The sequence below is a fragment of the Mirounga leonina genome, unplaced genomic scaffold (genome assembly GCF_011800145.1).
Source record: "Mirounga leonina isolate KUSES-001 unplaced genomic scaffold, KU_Mleo_1.0 Mir_165, whole genome shotgun sequence".
Taxonomy (NCBI): domain Eukaryota; kingdom Metazoa; phylum Chordata; class Mammalia; order Carnivora; family Phocidae; genus Mirounga; species Mirounga leonina.
In genome coordinates, this window is record NW_023270415.1 from 47,764,563 (window position 1) to 47,783,502 (window position 18,940).

At 39.5% G+C, this 18,940-nt stretch overlaps 1 protein-coding gene across 2 annotated transcripts in view; it reads right to left on the bottom strand.

Annotated features, from left to right (window-relative positions):
- Positions 1–18,940, bottom strand: part of NCALD (neurocalcin delta) — a 367,272-nt gene that overhangs the window by 159,559 nt on the left and 188,773 nt on the right. For both annotated transcript variants that reach the window (XM_035011662.1, XM_035011656.1), the window contains exon 3: positions 15,122–15,170. The gene's annotated coding sequence lies outside the window, so the exon portion shown is untranslated. The remainder of the gene's footprint in view (positions 1–15,121; positions 15,171–18,940) is intronic.

The following is an 18,940-nucleotide window of genomic DNA, read 5'->3' on the forward strand; positions in this document are numbered from 1 at the left end:
TATCTCCTTGTATAGCTTTTTTTTTTTTTTAAGATTTTATTTTATTTATTTGACAGAGAGAGAATGAGAGAGAGAGCACATGAGAGGGGGGAGGGTCAGAGGGAGAAGCAGACTCCCTGCCGAGCAGGGAGCCCGATGCGGGACTCAATCCGGGGACTCCAGGATCATGACCTGAGCCGAAGGCAGTCGCTTAACCAACTGAGCCACCCAGGCGCCCCTCCTTGTATAGCTTTTTAATGGTTGCTCTTGATATTCCCTTAAATATGCATAACTTGTCAGAGTCTTTTGTTTTCAATGTTATACCAGTTCAGTTAGAATCCTTACCTCCCTTTACATCCTTTTACTCTTCCTCATTTATAAAATAACTTTCTTAAATATTTCCTCTACGTACATTGAGAGTCACATCAGACAGTGTTATAGTTTTTGCTTCAATCATCTAATTTAGAAAACTTAAAAGAAGGAAATCTTATGTATTTATCCCTATTTTTACTCTTTGTTTTATTCTTTTCTCCATACTGATGTTCCCTCTTCTATCACGTCCTTTTTGTTTAGAGAAATTCCTGTAGCTATTTTTTTAAGATGAGCCTGCTGGTGACATATTTCTAGGTATTCCTTCAGCTGAAAATGTCTTGATTTCCCCTTCATTTCTGAAGGATGTTTTCACTGTTTGGGTTGGCAGTTCTTTTCTTACAACATTTGAAAATTTTCTGCCGCTTACTTCTGGCCTCCATAGTTTTTGATGGGAAATCCACTGTCATTCTAATTGTTTTCCCCTTATAGATAAGGTCTCATTTCTCTCGTGCTGCTTTAAGACATTTTCTTTGAGTCTGACTGAGATGTGTCTTAGTGTGGATTTTTGGGGGTTAATCCTGTTTGGGGTATTTTAATCCACTTCTTGACACTTCTTCTGTTTCTTTTGCCAAACTTGAAAACTTTCAGCAATTGTTTCTTCAAATACTTTTTGAGCCTTGTCCTCCTCTTTCTCTCTTTCCAGGATGCTGATGATACATATGCTATACAGTTTTTACATTCCCTTGGGTCCCTAACGCCCTGTCTTTTTTTTTTTCCTCCCCCATTTTCAGTCTATTTTCTCTATTGTTCAGATTGGGTAATTTCTATTATTTAATCTGTAAGTTCACTGATTCTTTCCTCTGTTTCTTCCATTCCACTGCTGAGCCCACCCATTAAATATTTTTCATTTCATTTATTACATTTTTCAATTTCTAGGAAGCTGAAAAAGACAATAAAATTTTAAAAGAACACAAAAATCAAGCCAAAACATTTTTTTGAAGTTGCAAAAGGAAACTACTCTTTACTGATTCCTACGAAATGAATACACTGATGGATAGACAAGAGGTCCAATGTCCATGCAGATTGATAAGGTCTTGCTTCCATTCAACTGGGGGTTCCTCTCCAGAGCAATGTGGCTGTTCTGGGCATAACTGACTCCCAGAGACAGGGCAGGCAGTTGAGGCAGGAACAAGTGATGTTTTAGTATTAAGCTGTAATATACTACAGTGCTATGGTGATACAGAGCTTTCTTCCTTTGGCCTTTTCAATCCTAACTCCACCCCCTCTTATATTAACCCTTCAGCTCCCTCAGATCCTTTACTCTTTGCATGGATTTTACCTTTTTCTCTTCTCTGGCATCCTTCTTGTTTACCTGCTCTCCAACCCTTTTTGTGTGGATTATGACATTTTGTGCATGTGTTGATCCCCTGACCCAGCTCCTTGACTGGGGCTCTTGACCTGGCTAAACACCACATACACATTTTCATGGGTTCACTTCACCAATGCTTATGTTGTTCTCCAAAGCTAATGGAATACAGATCTTTCTTTCTTTTTTTCAAGGTGGGGGTGGGGGAGATTGATTTTCAAGGCCCAGAGCCTCCTCTCTCTAGAGGAGGTTTCAATGAGATCACCAGATGCTTCTTGTACATGCTCCTTTCATCCCAAGCCCAGCACGTGGAGGCAGGAAGAGAAATGGGTGGGAGGACAAATTAACACTGAAAAGCTTGATAAATACTAACAGCAAATACTAAAAATAACTAGGCAGAAGTAGTCTACTTTTAGGAATTTCATTTGTGCCTTTGTGTTGGGGGCAAGGAGGAGGGAGAGAAAGAGGGCTGTGGAAAGGGGGCTGGAAATGTTAATGTTCTCTGGAGGTGGAGGCACTAAGAGTTTCCCCAGGCAGACAGCACCACCCCATCCCCTCCCTGAAATAACTCTTTCTCAGCTTTCTCAGGCTTCTGCAGTTCTGCAAATGGCTCCCTCCTTGTGCTGCAAATGGCTCCCTCCTTGTGCTGCAAATGGCAAGCCTGTTCTTAACAGCAGAGAGGAAAAGCAGCTAAGAGGTTACAGGCTGCTTTGCTCCTCAACTTCACGCTCTCCCAACTGTAGAATAGTCTGGCCATCTTTTGACCTCAGCTTCCAGAGAGTATAGGGTGGTTGGGAACAGTGCGTGTCACCTGTATGTCTCTGAGTCCCTGGTATGCTGGGTGTGACATGGCAAAGATATTAACCCCACATAACACAGTCCACATGGTGGATATAGGATCTCACAGAGTAGGATCTCCACATGTTCCCCAAAAATGGCTTTTGCTGCTGGGTGCTCCTATGGGCCCCTTCTAGGACGGGGGACATGAATAAATGGCCCTGATCCTTTCACGGCCAGAGTCTCTTGGTCTAATAAAAAGGAAAAGAGTGAGTCTGTTCAATTCTGTTTCTGTCATTTTCCCTTTCTTGGTGAGCAATTTGATTACGTTATGAATTGATATGGAACACTAGAGCTGGAGGAAGATATAACATGAGGAACATAAATGGTTCCCACTTAGATGAATTATATGCACTTTTGGGCTCTGCATCATATCTGTCCCATGCAATTAGCAAACAGGGAGTATCTTGAGCCTGAGTTTGCCCCTCCTGTTCCCCTAATCCCTCCTCCATAACATGTACTCTCAATAGCACAGTCAGACAGCAAAAATAAATAAAAAGCCTTCCTTCTTCTTATCTACTCTCAAAATCTCCACATCTTTATCTGCCCCTCCTTCTTTCATGACTTAGATGAGGAGGGAGCATCCTCCATGCAAAGGTTAATCCGTCCATTTATGTCCTGATTCTCCCTTCCAGCATCATCCACAGCTTACCCCATCCCTTAATCCCATTACCCCTCTTACATCTTTGGGATGCCACTACCTTGGGCTCCTCAGAGACTGGAAAACAGCCTTGGTCTCTCTAATCCTGAAAACCTGTCTTCTATTTTGTTTTTCTTTACCATCTCATATCTCCCTTCTGTTCTCCATCACAATTGCTAAAAGAGTGATCTACATGGATTATTTCCATCTCCCTTATTTTATTTACTCCTTAACCCTTTGCAACCAGACCTCCATCTGCTTTCTCAAAGGTCCCTATTGAGTTTCATGTTGCCTAATGCAATGGCCTTGAAATTTTTGTTCAGCCCTTTGGAAACCCACTCTACCCTTTGATTTCATGATAATACAATATCCTAGTTTTCCTGGGATCTATCTGCCCACTCCCAAGCTCTTCTACTATTTCCTCCTCTTCTGACCATCCCATAATTATGGGCCATCCCTACAGTCAAAGGTTGCCAGATTTAGCAAATAAAAATACAGAACACTCTGTTAAATTTGAATTTCAAACCAACAATGTATATATTTTTTAGTATAGGTATGCTAAACATTGCATGGAACATTCTTATACTAACACATGATTCTTTGTTGATCTGAAATTCAATCTTAACTGAGCATCCTGTATTTTATCTGGCAACTTGACCATAGTTGTTTCTTCAGTGCTCATCTCCTCTCTCTAACTTCCTCCCTTATGATGTTTTTGATGCCCAGGCTTCAATGATTATCTTTCACCAGATAATTTCTAAACTTCCATCTCCAGCAGTTCCCTCTCTCTCTCTCTCTCAAGCATTCTTCTGTTTTTTCCTGGATATTTTATAGTATATTCAATTCACTTTATATAAAACCAAACTTAGTATTTTTGACCCTAAAACCTACTTCTCTGCTTGGCTTCTCTATTTCTACTAATACCTTCTGCACCCTCCCAGTTACCTCAACTCCAAATCCAGAAGCCTCCCTAATCAAGTGGCTGAATATTGGTTAATTTTACTACTCTCACTAGCACTCTCAGATCTGTCTTTCTTCCCATTCCCATGGATACAACTAACTAGAGGCCCACGTCATCTCTGAGGACTATAAACCATACAAGGCTACTGAAATCGCCTTTTGATTAGTCCCCCTACTCCTATTCTCATCCACCTTCCATCCCTCCACACTCAGTTAACATCCTAACTAAAGCACAGGTATGGATATGCCACCTCCTTGATCAAGGAAGTTTCTACTGGCTCCTGGTTAAAGTTCAAGCTCCCTAGCTAGCATTCAGAGCCTTCCATAAGTTGATCTTTCTCCTCTTTTTCTCCCTGTTGTCTCCTGTGTGCTCTCCAAACCTAAGGCACATCAGAACACAATCTGGAGCTTTCCTATCTCTGCTCACACTCAAACTTAGAAGTAGACTACTTTGACGGTGACTCTTACAATTCCTGCACATACAGATGCTCACTAAATGCTTGTTGAATATGTGAAGTCAGTTATCCATATTAACAGAAATGAGGTAATTAAATCCACAAACCATTTATGTGATAATACTAATGAATGCATTTTTCAACAAACCCACCGTTTCCTTTTACCAGTTATGGGCAATATCAAACTCTCATAAACATTTCATGCCTCGTGATGTCAAGTCACAACTGAACTCTCACAGAGGACCCACAGGGGCACAGACAGACACAGATCTCACCCACTCTTTGCTGCCTCTCTTGATTTACTTTTTGAACTCTGATACCTTCCCCATTTCCCCCAGTTCTTACAAATGAAAGATTGTAATATTCTCTGTAAATGTCCTTGAATTCTCTGTTACATAAATTTCCAAATGACTGGATATTCTAAACTGTTGTCGGGGCGCCTGGGTGGCTCAGTCATTAAGTGTCTGCCTTCGGCTCAGGTCATGATCCCAGGGTCCTGGGATCGAGCCCCGCATCGGTCTCCCTGCTCTGCAGGAAGCCTGCTTCTCCCTCTCCCACTCCCCCTGCTTGTGTTCCTTCTCTCGCTGTGTCTCTCTCTGTCAAATAAATAAATAAAATCTTTAAAAAATAAATAAACTGTTGTCAACCCCACATACTGATCCAAAAACATCTGAGTGCTTTGATAATCTAAATCAGAGGTCCACATCAGCCTAGATCCTAAATATTTTCAGCTTTGCAAACCATATGGTCTCTGTTGCAACTATTCAACTCTGCCACTGTGGCCCCAAAGCAGCCACCGACAACACAAAAACAAATAAGCAGGTCTGTGTGCCAAGAGAACTTTTCCTACAAAAACAGGCAGTTGGCCTGTGGGTCGTTTGCTGACCCCCCAACCTCAATCAAACCTCTGATGAACCATTTACTTTATGTTTTCTTTCCAAACTATATTTCACTGTGGTAGTCTTTTGATTGGAAAGAAAGCTGGAATTTCATCTGATATAGTCTTCCCCCCCGCCCCCCCCCAGGAAATTATAGTTAAACCAAACTTGGAACTGCAAAGTGGATGAGGGGAAATACAAAGTGGGGACCTGAAGCCGGCTCTGGAACTTTCTTCCTAGCCCAGTGGACAACCCCCTCCCCCCAGGGTGGGGACAGGATGAGGCAAGTAGGGTGAGTAGCACAGTCTCCTTGGGCACAAATCTTAAAGAGGCACCAAAAAACTCAGTAATCAAAATAAATAATACTTTAATGCAATATTTTTGAAAATCAAAAATATCCACAATGAACAAAGCATCAACACTTTAAGTAAAGACATGATCACTATTACTGATTTTTTCTTTAGTCTCAGGCTCCAAGATGGCTCTGCACAGCACTGTTTCTGATCCTACCTTTATTTAAAATGTTGGTATTTTGTTCACCATGAATTTTTTTTGCATTAATTCTGATTTTAAAAAAATACTGTATTCAACATTATTTATCTTGATTATGGAGTTTTACAATGCCCTCTTTAATTTTGTGCCAAAGTGAGTGCCCTATTCACCTCCCTCCCCACCCCTTAGAATCAAGCCCATGTCACCTTTTGCACTATCAAAGTCCATGCCCATTTCAGAGAATGATGTACATCTCTTTAATGTTACCTTTAAACTAGATTATTCCTCTTGGCTGCTTTGATACCATTTTAGTTACTGGATCTGCCACATACACAGGTGGATTTGAAGCATGTGGAAAATCTTGTACACTCTCTAGGATCACTTCTTTTTTAAAAAAATTTTTTATTTAAATTCAGTTTAATTAACATATACTGTATTATTAGTTTCAGAGGTAGAATTTAGTGATTCATCAGTTACATACAACACCTAGTGCTCATTCCATCAAGTGTCCTCCTTAATGCCCATCACCCAGTTACCCCATACCCCACTCACCTCCCCTCCAGCAACCTTCAGTTTATTCCCTATAGCTAAAAGTGTCTTATGGTTTGCCTCTCTCTCTGTTTTCCTCTTATTTATTTATTTATGTATGTATTTATTATTAACCTATCATGTATTATTTGTTTGAGGGGTACAGGTCTGTGATTTATCAGTCTTACACAATTCACAGCTAGAGTCACTTCTTAAGAGACATATTAAGATGACAGGGAACTAACAATTTAGGGCGCCTGGGTGGCTCAGTTGGTTAAGCGACTGCCTTCGGCTCAGGTCATGATCCTGGAGTCCCATCGGGCTCCCTGCTCGGCAGGGAGTCTGCTTCTCCCTCTGACCCTCCCCCCTCTCATGCTCTCTCTCTCTCATTCTCTCTCTCAAATAAATAAATAAAATCTTTAAAAAAAAAAAGATGACAGGAAACTAACAATTTATTAAACACATACTAAGTGCCAAGTGGTACTGTGCTAACAAACTTTATATTCATCATTTCATTTAATCTTCATGACAATCCCATGAGGTTTGATTATATTCTTTTGTATTCAATGATGAAACAGAGGCTCAGATAAAATGGGATTATAGAAAATGCTACAGCCAGGCTGAAGCTTTCTGCTACCTCACATTATCTGTCAAGAAGCTGACATTTTGGACATGGTTAAGGCACTTTCTTGCCTTCCTACCTTATATTTGTACAGAACCACTGTCATTTATAAAGAGCTTTCAAATGCTTCATCTCATATGAACTTTATTATAATCAAAGGTGAAAATCTCATATTTTAAGGATATTTATTTATTTAGAGAGAACGTGAACTGGGGCAGGGGGCAGAGGGAGAATCTCAAGCAGATGTGGGGCTTGATCTCATGACCTTGAGATCATGACCTGAGCCGAAATCAAAAGCCAGACACTGAACGAACTGAGCCACCCAGGCGCCCTGAAAATCTCGTATTTTAGACGTGTTAGCATGAACTCATCAAATACATTATATGAGTGAGAACATATTCAGAAATATTAAGTGACATAACCCAAGGTTCCCAGTTAAAAAGTGGCAAAACTAGAATTAAAAACCCAGATCATCTGAGGCCTGGTGAGTTTTCATTATATCCTTTCCACTCCAGAGCATCAGTATTGGTATCTTTGACCCAATACTATCCATGTTCAGATCACAGTGAGTATCCTAAGGAATCATATCTGGGAAATAGGAAGAAATTAGCACATAAGGGAAGGAAGCTAAAGTATGGAACACTATCTACCCTGTGAGGAAGGTCTGAAGAAAACAGGGGCATCAGAAACAGAGATGGATACCTATGGGGTGGGGGGTTTAAAGGATTATAGGGGTGTTGGGAGTCTCTGGAAGGATTTATAAAGAGCTTTCAAATGCTTCATCTCATATGAACTTTATTATTCATATGATATATGAATATATATATATATATATATATTCATATATAATCAAAAGGCTCAGAAGGGCAAGGCCAACCTTGGCTGGCTTCACCTCTGTCAAGGGTCATTCCTCTTGGGGCTAGGAGCCATTGTAATTATAGTCAAAGCAATTGTAATTAAAGCAACTTCTGTTCAAATGCCCTAACCTTTCCGGATTCCATGCTGCAAGGAAGCAAAGGAAAAATTTCCAACTTTAGTTGTTCCACATGCCACCATGATTTTGTGATCAAGAGGAGCATCACACAAGACATTGCGGAGACCATTCAGATGGGGGAGAATAATCAGACCAAAGTGAGGACAGGATACAGGAGCAGAGGAGAGGGGCATGAGACATCAGGACATCATTTCCAACCTAAAGCTGGGGAGAAAATGGCAGGCACTCCATTTTGGAAAGAAATCACATTTCATGTTACTCTAGGCAACTTCCAAGGAGGCATCAGCCACGTGAGAAGTCACGCCTAATATTATATCTCTATAACAAGATGCACAATAGGCATCAAGTGTTTAAAATACTTGAATGTGCAAAGTTTCACAGTCAGTCACAAGTTCATAAGAACTACGTGCCTCTTTCACTGGGGAGATGTTACACCATGCTGGGATTCCACAGGGCGCCATGGCTTCCCCGTTCTTCAAAATAGAACAGCTCAAACAATCCTCTGGCAATTTTAACTACAGAGGAATAGAAAACACCCCAGGCAGAGTGTGAGAGACCAACCTTGTAAACAGCAGGATAGCAAGATATAAACAAGAATGGGAAGAAAACATACAACTTTTTAAAAAATCATAGCTTTTGACAAGGACAAAAAGATGGGAATAAATTTAGTCCCAAATGTCATGGAACAACAAAAGCTCAGAGAAGTGTTAAATCACAAGCCAGGTGGCTGCAGGAATTTGCAAGGATCCATTCCCATCTGCCAACTTGTCCCTTTTGGCACCAGGCTGGATTGCACAGACTCCTCTTCCAGTTTCACAAGCTTGGGGATTGTTTTTTGGTTTTGGTTTTTCCTTCCATGCAGCATTTTCAAGGCTGGTGCAAGTTTCCCAAGTCACATCTTTCTTCTTCTCTGACCCTAAAAATGAAGTTGCTTTGGAGAACCACATACCACAAAATTTCCATCTTTCATTTGACTGAGTCATGTTCTTGCATGCAAGGAAAATATGTTCACATATTTATACTAAATCTTAGTAAATCTTTTATATAATCACTTGTGTTGTTGGAAGATGTCATGCAGCAAAACGCCAGTATATTCCATTCTTTCAATCACTCTACCAGTAATTAGGCACTGAACACATACTCGCAACAGTGGCCTAGGGATAACAGAATGAGTTGGGTCCTGGCTTTGAGGACCACACAGTCCAATGGAGGAGACAGACTCAGAAATCAACAATTCAGAGAAGGGGTGAAGCTCCCTTACCCCTCCTCTGTATGGTAACAATGTGCATGGGTTCCACTGATATTTTTTCTACTCCTCAGCAGTCGGCTTCCAAGCCAAATATGCCTCTGTAGGCCAAGTGATCAGAGGATTAAGTACCTATGGCTAAGCAAGCACAGATAGATATTGAACAGCACTCATGTTTTCCTGTGAGGAAAGGAAATCCTTTCTAGGAAGTTCTCCTCCATCTTCCTCCACCTCCATCAATGCCTTGCTCTACATACCTGTTCTCAACCTCAGACCTCCAAACTGCCTTGTTGGATTTATAATCCTCCTTAGCTCTAGTTATTATTATTGATGGCACCCATGTCCTGCATATTTACTATGGATGGCCCATACAGTAGCTTGTTGAACTTCATAAAAACCTCAGGGTGGGCTTTGTTTTTTTTTAAAGATTTATTTTTAAGTAATCTCTATACCCAATGTGGGGCTCAAACTTACAACCCTGAGATCAAGGGTCACACGCTCTACCAACTGAGCCACCTCTTGAGATGGGCTTTGTTATCCTGGTGTTAGAGATGAAAGAAATGAACCTCAGAAAATTTTGGGAACTTGCAGGAGGCCACAAAACTGATAAGTAGAAAAACTGAGTTTAGAAGCCAGGACTGTGTGATTAGACAGGTTCTTAAACAGTACACTAGTCTGCCTGGTAGGCATGTGTAGTCCAACTCCCTTTCTAGGTTATTCACACCGTAAGGACAGAGGTTAGCATTTCCATTTTTTTAACAGTCCCTAGGCAGGGTGGGACTATGAGCAGACAGAGTAGGCATCTGCTTGTGTGATGTGATTTAAGGGCAGCTGGACAAAGATGGGTTAAAAATATCTCCACTGTTGCCTACACAGTGCCTGGAATTTCACCACTGGAGGTGCATTACTTTGGGCCTTGAAGTCCTTCTGGTCTCCAGGGTTGCTTTATTAGAACATGATTGCCCAAAGAGGAGTCATACTCAGCTGAGACCTCAGTGAGGATCAGGGCCTCGGAGAATGAGTCACAGGAGAGATGCCCCGAAAGGAGCCTGGCAGCTCTGAGAGTGGGTACAGTGGTCCGGAGAGGACAATGGGAGGTTCTGAAGATAGGAGTGGACATTTTGTTGGACTGGCCCCACCTTTGTGGCCCCCAGCACAGAGTGAGGTGAATGGAAGGTATATAATTCCTTTGATTTAAGGAAATACTATTTGATCAGGTGTTTAAGAGTTGCGGGCATGGGTCATGGTGGCAGGTGGGCATCAAACGCTGAGGACCCTGAGCCTTGTGAAGGCATAAAAGACAAGAAGGCAGAATCCTTGCCCTCAAAGAGCTTATAGTCTTTTTGTGGAGGGTAATTATCAATAGCAAACAATGGATGTGTAAGACAAGACAGGAATGACCAAGCACGGAATATATGTGTAATTGGAAACTGGGGAAAAGAAGAGCTCAGTGTGGAAGGAGGCAGTTTCAGCTTCACTAGGATACATGGGACCCCAAGATCAGTACCAAATAAAGAGATAGATCAAAAGACTCAGTGAAAGCCTAGCTTATGCCAAAAGAAGACCAAGTCGGCCACAACCAATTGCTACCTCAGCACTTCCAAACAAGGAAATCCAACTTGGATTTAATCATCATGATGCAAAATTAAGTCCAGCTTTTTAAATGAAAAGAGCTAACGGTTGTTCCAATCATAATAAATAAATCCAGAATTTCAGTAATAGGTGAAAGTATCAGATTTATATATTAAAACAGATGGCAAAGGCAAGACTAAGTCCTTCTAAAACTGAGGGAAAGAGATCTGATGACCACCATGGGTCAACCACCTTGGCAAATCCCAAGACCTTCCACTGAATTCAGCTCTGATAAAGAATGGCTTTATCCTGTGACCTTCCAGCAAAAGCCAAATGCTCTTCTTCTGGGCTTTCACTGAATACTTCCTTCACAAGCAGGAAAGGTTACTTCTATTTACTCTAACTTATTTGGTATTTTTTTTAAAAAAGATCCCTTTATTTAATTCTCACAAAGAAAACAACCCAAAGGAAGAAAGGAAGGAAGAAAGCAAGTAAGCTTTGACCTTTATATGCTAAATGAGTTATTTTACCAATAGCGACAGGTGATTACATTCTCACCATTCTGAATAACAACCCTTTGTACACCTTGCATAAGAGATACCAATAGCTACAGCCTAAGGCTTGTTTGTGAGCCAAGCAGTGAAAAGAAAAAAATATAGGTAGAAAGACTTGAAAAAGAAGAAAAGGTTGAGAGAGGAGGAACCCACAAGAGATCCTTCCTCCTGCGAGTTTCTTAATTGAATTATTGCAATATGTATATTTCCTTTTCATTTCAGCTTGGTTGCTAATAAGCCTCATTTCCACAAGTTGCCTGTTTTCTTCAAGGCAGCTGCATATTTGAGACATAAGCAGCAAAAATCTCTGGCTCAATCAGCTAATAGGTTTGTATGAATCTCTGTGGAGATGCACAGATACGGTGATCACATGATACAAACCCACAATTAGACACAGGGTCTAACAAACGATACATGTGCTTTATTTCCAGATGCAAGCAGCAACTTGGCAAATGTTCCAATGTCGAAATGTTAGGATTTCTGGAACATTTGGTGTGATAAGGAGCAATCAGAAAAAAAAATTTTTTTTTGAGATCCTGAAAATCTGGGTGGTGATTACAATACTGGAGCAAAATGACAATACCAGTATTTCTGTATTTAACATTTTATAAGAAAAGGATTCAGAATCCAGAAAAAGAAACCAGTGAAAATGAATATTTAATATATTTAAAATACACAAATTTTAAGTATCACGTAAAATGTAAAAATTACTACCTAAACAATATCAACCTATTAATAATTATTAGTAGATTGAATTTAAAAACGGAAGTATTAAAAACTACAGTCTCAAAAAAGAAAAAAAATTAAGTCATGAAATGTTGAAAATGAGATCATATTATTTAAACTTTTATAATGAGAGTTCTTAAACTGCAGAAATGTTGAAATTTTGTCCAAATTTCTTCATTGCTAATAAAAAAGAAAATACTAGTTAGGAAAATGTGATGTATTTATGATTGGTCTCCAAATATATTCTTCTGGCTCCTTCATCTTGAATAATTGCAACTCTCATTTGATAAATTTGAGGAATATTTTTAAACGTTGAGGAGTATTTTTTAAACATAATTCTGTTGGGGGGTGGGGGGGTGAAACGTATTTATTTCCTTCAAGCTGTAGTTTGCTTGAAAACAAGAAGCCAGCATTTCCAGTTTGTTCTCTTCTTCTTTAGTTCGCTTATATATGCCCAGTTGCCCGGATCTGTCTCAAAACTCTCCTGGTATAGTGGATACGCTCTAAGGTGATCCCCAACGAGTCAGGCCCTAGTATGATCCTCTCCTCTTGAGGGAAGACACAGCCTGTGACTAGCTCCTAGCCAACAGAATACAACAAAGCCCATGGGCGAGTCATTCCCTTGATAAGATTACATTACACAAGTCTCCATCTTAGCAGACTGGAGTAAGAGCTTCTCCTGCTGGCTCTGAAGTCATCTATCATGTTGTGACAGGGCCTGTGAGAGGCAAGCAGCCATATGGGTAGAACTGTTGAGTAACACTTAGGAGATGAGAACACCCAGGTGACAGCCAGCAAGAAAACAGGGGACCTCAGTCCTACAACCTTAACTGAATTCCAACAACAACCACATGAACTTGGAAGGAAAAAAGCTCCCAAAAGGACCATAGCATAGTCAACATCTTGATTATACCCTATGAGACTCTCGAAGCAGAGGACCCAGGTAAAGTGCATCCAGATTCCTGATCCAAAGAAACTGTGGAATAATAATTATATGTTGTTTTAAGCCACTAAATTTGTGGTAATTTGTTATGCTGCAATACATAATTAATGCACAAGTCATAATCCACTTTGAGCCCCTCAAAACTGTTATTCTTGCAAAAAAAGGTTTGTGTTGCTAATTGTTATCTTCTTCCTCCATTTGAGGATAGCAGAAATATAGCAGAATGCTTTATAGATGTGTACACCTTTATCCAATTCAAAACTTTAATGCAGAATATAATTCTCCATGTATGATTCTCAAAATATAAAGTATAAATTCAACATTTTTCAAAATACTATTTTTTTGTACTTGGAAAATGGAGAGTATACCTCCAAACCAGTTTTTTTTAACGTGCACACTTCCTTATTTTTTGAAATAAATGTTTTATTTCAAACAGTTTTAGATTTGCAGAATTATTAGTATATGGAGAGTTCTCATATATCTCATACCCAGATTTCATCATTAACATCTTACATTAGTATGGGACATTTTTCACAGTTAATGAACTAACACTGATATATTATTGTTAACTAAACTCTACAGTTTATTCAGATTCCTTAATTTTTACCTAATGTCCTTTTTCTGTTCCTGGATCCCACCCAGGATCCCACATTACAATTAGTGGTCTTATCTCCTTAGGCTTCTCTTGGTTGTGACTGCCAGTATTTATAATGACCTTGATAGTTTTGAGGAATAGTAGTCAGGTATTTTGTAGGATGTACCTGTATTGAAATTTGTCTTATGTTTTTCTCATGACCAGAGTCGGGTAATATGTGTTTTGGGGAAGAAGACCAGAGGTAAAGCATCATTCTTATCACATCTTGTGAAGGATACCTACTATCAAGATGACATATCACTGCGGATGTTAATCTGGATGACCTGGCTTGAGGTAGTGTTCGTCAGGTTTCTTGATGGTATGTAATTCTCCCCGCCCCCACTTTCCTACTGTACACCTTGGAAGAAAATCACTGTGTGCAGCCCCCATGGGGAGTGAGTCATGCTTTACCTCCTGGAAAGCAGAGTATCTACATGGAGTTTTGGGTTATACCACTACTTTATTTTGTTGCTCGAATCGTTCCAGCTTTGGTGACGGGGAGCACTTTTAGTTGACTCCTGTATCCTTGTGACCCACTTTTTGTCATACCAATGTGAGGTGTTTATCATTTTGTTTTGTTTTTCATTTTTCTTTTAGCACTACCTTACTTTCTGGCACTATACGATGCTCCAGGCTCATTATGCATATTTCTTGCCCCAGTCCTAAATTAGCCATTGCTCCAAGGAGCCCTGGTTCCTTTTATTGGAAAGTAGTATTAAAACCAAGATTTGGGTGGTACTGAGAGGTTTAAACATGTGGCCAAAGTCATACAGCTAGTAAGTGGCAGAACCAGGAACCGAACCCAAGCATCTCACTCCAGGTTTGGGGGAATAACCAGTATACCACATTTCCTCACAGTGGCAAGGACCTCACAGAGCAGAAGATTAATGGATTAATGAATCCACCGACATTCATTCTCCAACAAATACCTATTATGTGCCCATTAGCTGCTAAATTCTGTGCTAGATGTTAATTGGTTTAATGCCATTTGAGATATTTTCCTGGGCTACGGCCCAATTTAAAATGAAGGAAGAGGCTGTTGTAATGTGCCCCTTGAGAGGACTCTGGCAGCTGCGTGGGATGAAGATGGTGAAATGAAACCACTCCACTCAGGGGCTGCGAATACACTTTATTATGCTACAGGTAATATTCCAGGGTAAGAGGCAGTGCCTGCTTTATTTCCTATCTCTCTATTATCCTTTTCGCAAATGTTAAAGGTTTATTATCTTTTCCTATATATGAAACACCCAGTCGTTATGCCACTGTTCACTGATAAAATATTTGAAAATAAAATATTTGAAACGGTCTTTTGTGAAAATCATTGAACAAAACTGGGATTTCCATTTACAGCTGATTGAAAGAAAATTTTAAATGCACACTTACCTTATGACTGTCACTAGTGGGTGGTTCCCAGAGACCAAGCCGAGATAATCTAAAAGGAAACAGGCAAAATAACCACCCTGAATGCAAATATCTGCAAGGATTACAATATTATTTATCCCCACATATTTAGTGGCAGAGCCCTATGAAGTGTCCCGTGACCTGGCTTTAGTTGTCAATAACACGTTTTGGGAACGGGAGGGCAGGTGGGATGGAGATGGGTTTGGCAGAAAGGACTCAGCTAGAAAAAGAAGGCGGAGGCTAACACAGTGGGGAATCTTGCATTGACCTCTTCCTGAAATTTATAAATTCCTTGGAAGAGGACATGGATTCAAGGGAAGGGATAGCCAAGAATATGGGCCTTCATTTTTCAGGTCAGAGCAAGCATCAAATGAGCCACTTTCCAGATGTACCAAAGGTTAGGGGCATTCCAAAAAGAGTTAGCAAACACAGTGCCTTAATGCAACAATAAGAAATCACAATACGTCAATAAATGGGAATAATGTATTGATTAGATTCATAGGTCAGGGGAAAGGAACAATCAAAGGGTTTAGCCTGTGAGGAGCTAACTCAGTTCACCTGAGTGGGTTTGACTGGGAAGACTTCAAGGAGGGGGTGTGATCTATTGAATCCCTTTGCCAATGGACATGGGAGAGGGGTGGTCTCTCAGATTTTGTTTCTGACATTTACAACCTCTCTCTGAGAAAAAAAAGTGCATTTTGTACCTCTGGGAGCACCAGTCTAGACAATCTAATTAGTCCATCTAATATAGTTTCAAAACTATCAACAGGGTCAAAGCCCTCTTGGGAAGTATGTAGGGAAAAAAGTCCCAACTCATATCATTGAATTCTTAAATACCAAAGTATCACTTTTATCAGTTATAAAATATCAAGAAATGTGCAACTATTTGGGTTTCTAAACATCTCCTTTGTTTAAAATATTGTAATAATTCAAGGAAAAGGTGTTCCCACTGACATGTTAGAAAAAAAGTAACATTCTACCGATTTCTGCGTATTCGATGATATACCAGCCATTGCAAAATGTAACTCAGTCAATATACCAAGGACTCATATTCTTCCAAGCATTTAACAAAAGTACTGAATATACTTAGAGCAGACCTAGGAGTTCTACCAGAGTTAATAAATTTGTCCCTTCAAACATAGAATAGAGGCAATAGTTTTTAGTGGTAAGGACCTCAGGCAGGTTATTGAACCTCTGGATGTTCCACAAATAATAGTTATTATGTTATTTTTAGTTCCAGCAATATAAGAATTCTGATCAAGATAGATTCTTAATGTTTTTCTTACTTATAATAACCTATACATTTTAATAATATAGATATTTAGAAGACATTTTGGCTTAATAAAATGTAATCTTTCCAAGCATGATTTTTCTAACTGAAAAAAAAATCTATGAAATGGCTTTTATATATTTTTCTTTATCTCATAGTTACTTTGTTGACATACAAACAGATCACAACTTGAAAAGTGGTATTTTACAGTTTTTTCATTGTTAGGATGTGGAATCTAGTCAATGTGAATTCACAGTGTTTTATACTTTAAAATATAGTTAACTCCATTTAGACTTTCAGATTTTACTGAAACAACAACAACAAAGGATACTTGATTAAAATGGCAAGGTAAGTAAAAAAGCAGTTACTAGAGCCGACCTGACATAGGACCCCAACAGCTTCCATTAGTATCAGAGTGGACAGGCCACTAAAGCCCAAGCTGGTTGGTGGCATCACAGTCAGATGGGCTGAGAGCAGGAGAAGAGAGCATCACATGAAAGGTATTAAATGCTCTGCTGTTCTCTATGCCCCCAGACAACTTTCATTTACCTGCTGACAGAAGTACATTGAAATACAGCCTGTCTTACCTATTTTTTCTTTTCAGAGATTGCTAAGACGATGATGGAGGGAGGGAGGGGTGTGAATGTAGATAGGAATGCAGGTGTAAATAATGAACAGGCTATAGGATCTATTTTTATATAATAGCAGCTTTCGTTGAAACATATACGTAAGGGAAATTTTGTAGATTACACACATATCTTGCTAATTTAAATGATCACTTCAGGGAAACAAAGAGATAAGGGGTAAGTGGGCTAACTTTAGAGCAGTCGCTTACCATTACGAGGCCTCTTTATACAGAAAAGTACATGTATTAAAAGTACATGTATATCTAAAACCCCTTTCTGACATCCATTTCAAGTTGGCCCTTACTTTTCCTTTAAGAGCTCCATCAGGAAGTTTATGGTTTATGAGCAAATAAATACAGCTGTGGCCAAATTTGCTTTTTCAGAAGCCTGAAGTGAATCCTTTTTTAATGGTGTCAGTGCTTAAAATAGTTACTTTATGTATTTTGGGTTGCATATACAAATTTCAAGGTTTATGATATGAAAGTCTGAGAACACTGCTTTGAAATGTTTTAAGTGCTGTATGAGGATACCGCTTAGCTACCAACACCAGTATTTCTAACGATCTTATCTGTCAGCCGTAACATCCACTCATGCTAATGATGAATAAAAGGGTTTCTGGTCTCAGTGTTGATATCCAGTTTTTTAGATGCCAAAACATAGCATTTTCACTGAGCAGTATATTGTGACAAGAACGTGTAAATAGAATCAAATAGCTCTTTACATTTTCATTTTAATATGATTTAATAAGTCTGGTAATTTGAATATCAAAATCCAACCCTAACTTTCCTCAGGAAGTGGAAAAGACTTAATATTTTATTCATCTGGAAAAAAAAAATGTGCCATGCCCCAAAACACAATTAAACTAGAAACAGATTATATTCATCCTCTCAGGGGCATTTAGCATAAGCTAAATATATTCACAGCACAGTTGATCATTTATAAACACAGCTTCCATCACAACCAGAGAATTGTGTCCATGGCAGTCCATTCATGGTCTAAAGTGAAAAGCCATGAATTCTGCTAGGCTGGAGGCCCCCTTTAAACATCATGCAATCAATACTGAGATATTTATAAAATGCTTAATAAAAATATTTTAAAACATTCTATTCTCTTGTTTTCTACTTTAAGACTGAGGACTTAAATGAGGATTAATCTAGCTCTCTCCACTTCAGTAAATATGGAAATCAGGTATGGAGGGAATAGACTTAATAGGATTCTAGTTTCCGTTAAAGGATCATTGCTATTGCCCTTGTTCCTTGTTCCTCACAGCACAAATTCACTTACGTGAGGTGCTGTCCTAAACTGCTTTCAGTTGCTAAGATTCATTCTGATGCCATGATTCTGTGACTCAAGGTTGTGAGGAATGGATACTTTTTTCATTTCTTTCTTAAAGCTGGTCTTAAATTCAGAAAGCATGTTACGACAAAATAAAAAGCATTAATAACAAGAAGAAACCAAATTCATTCCAGGGAAGAGAGATTGGATAAATGGAGGTTATACAAATGTATTTTCTAGCCAATTGGTCAGTCAGCAACATTTATAGAGAACCTACAAGGGCAGAGCCCAGATGGAATTACCCCCTCTCCTCAGGCCATCTGCAATGCCCTGTGTGGGAGAATGGCAGGATGGGTCACAAGCAGAAAAATACAATCATCCAATAGCCATCCTATGTGTTTATCCATTCTTTCAACAAACATTTACAGAGCATCCACCATGAGGCAAGGCCTAGAGGCTAGGAATGAATGATATGACTTCAGCTTTAAGATGCTCACTCCTAGAGGGGAGAAGCCGGCTAGTCACTTATGACAGACAAGTAAACAAATAAAATAATCGAAATGTGAACAGTTGAATGACAGACTCACATAAACTTGAATAGCTGGTCTGAGCAATACCTGCACACACACC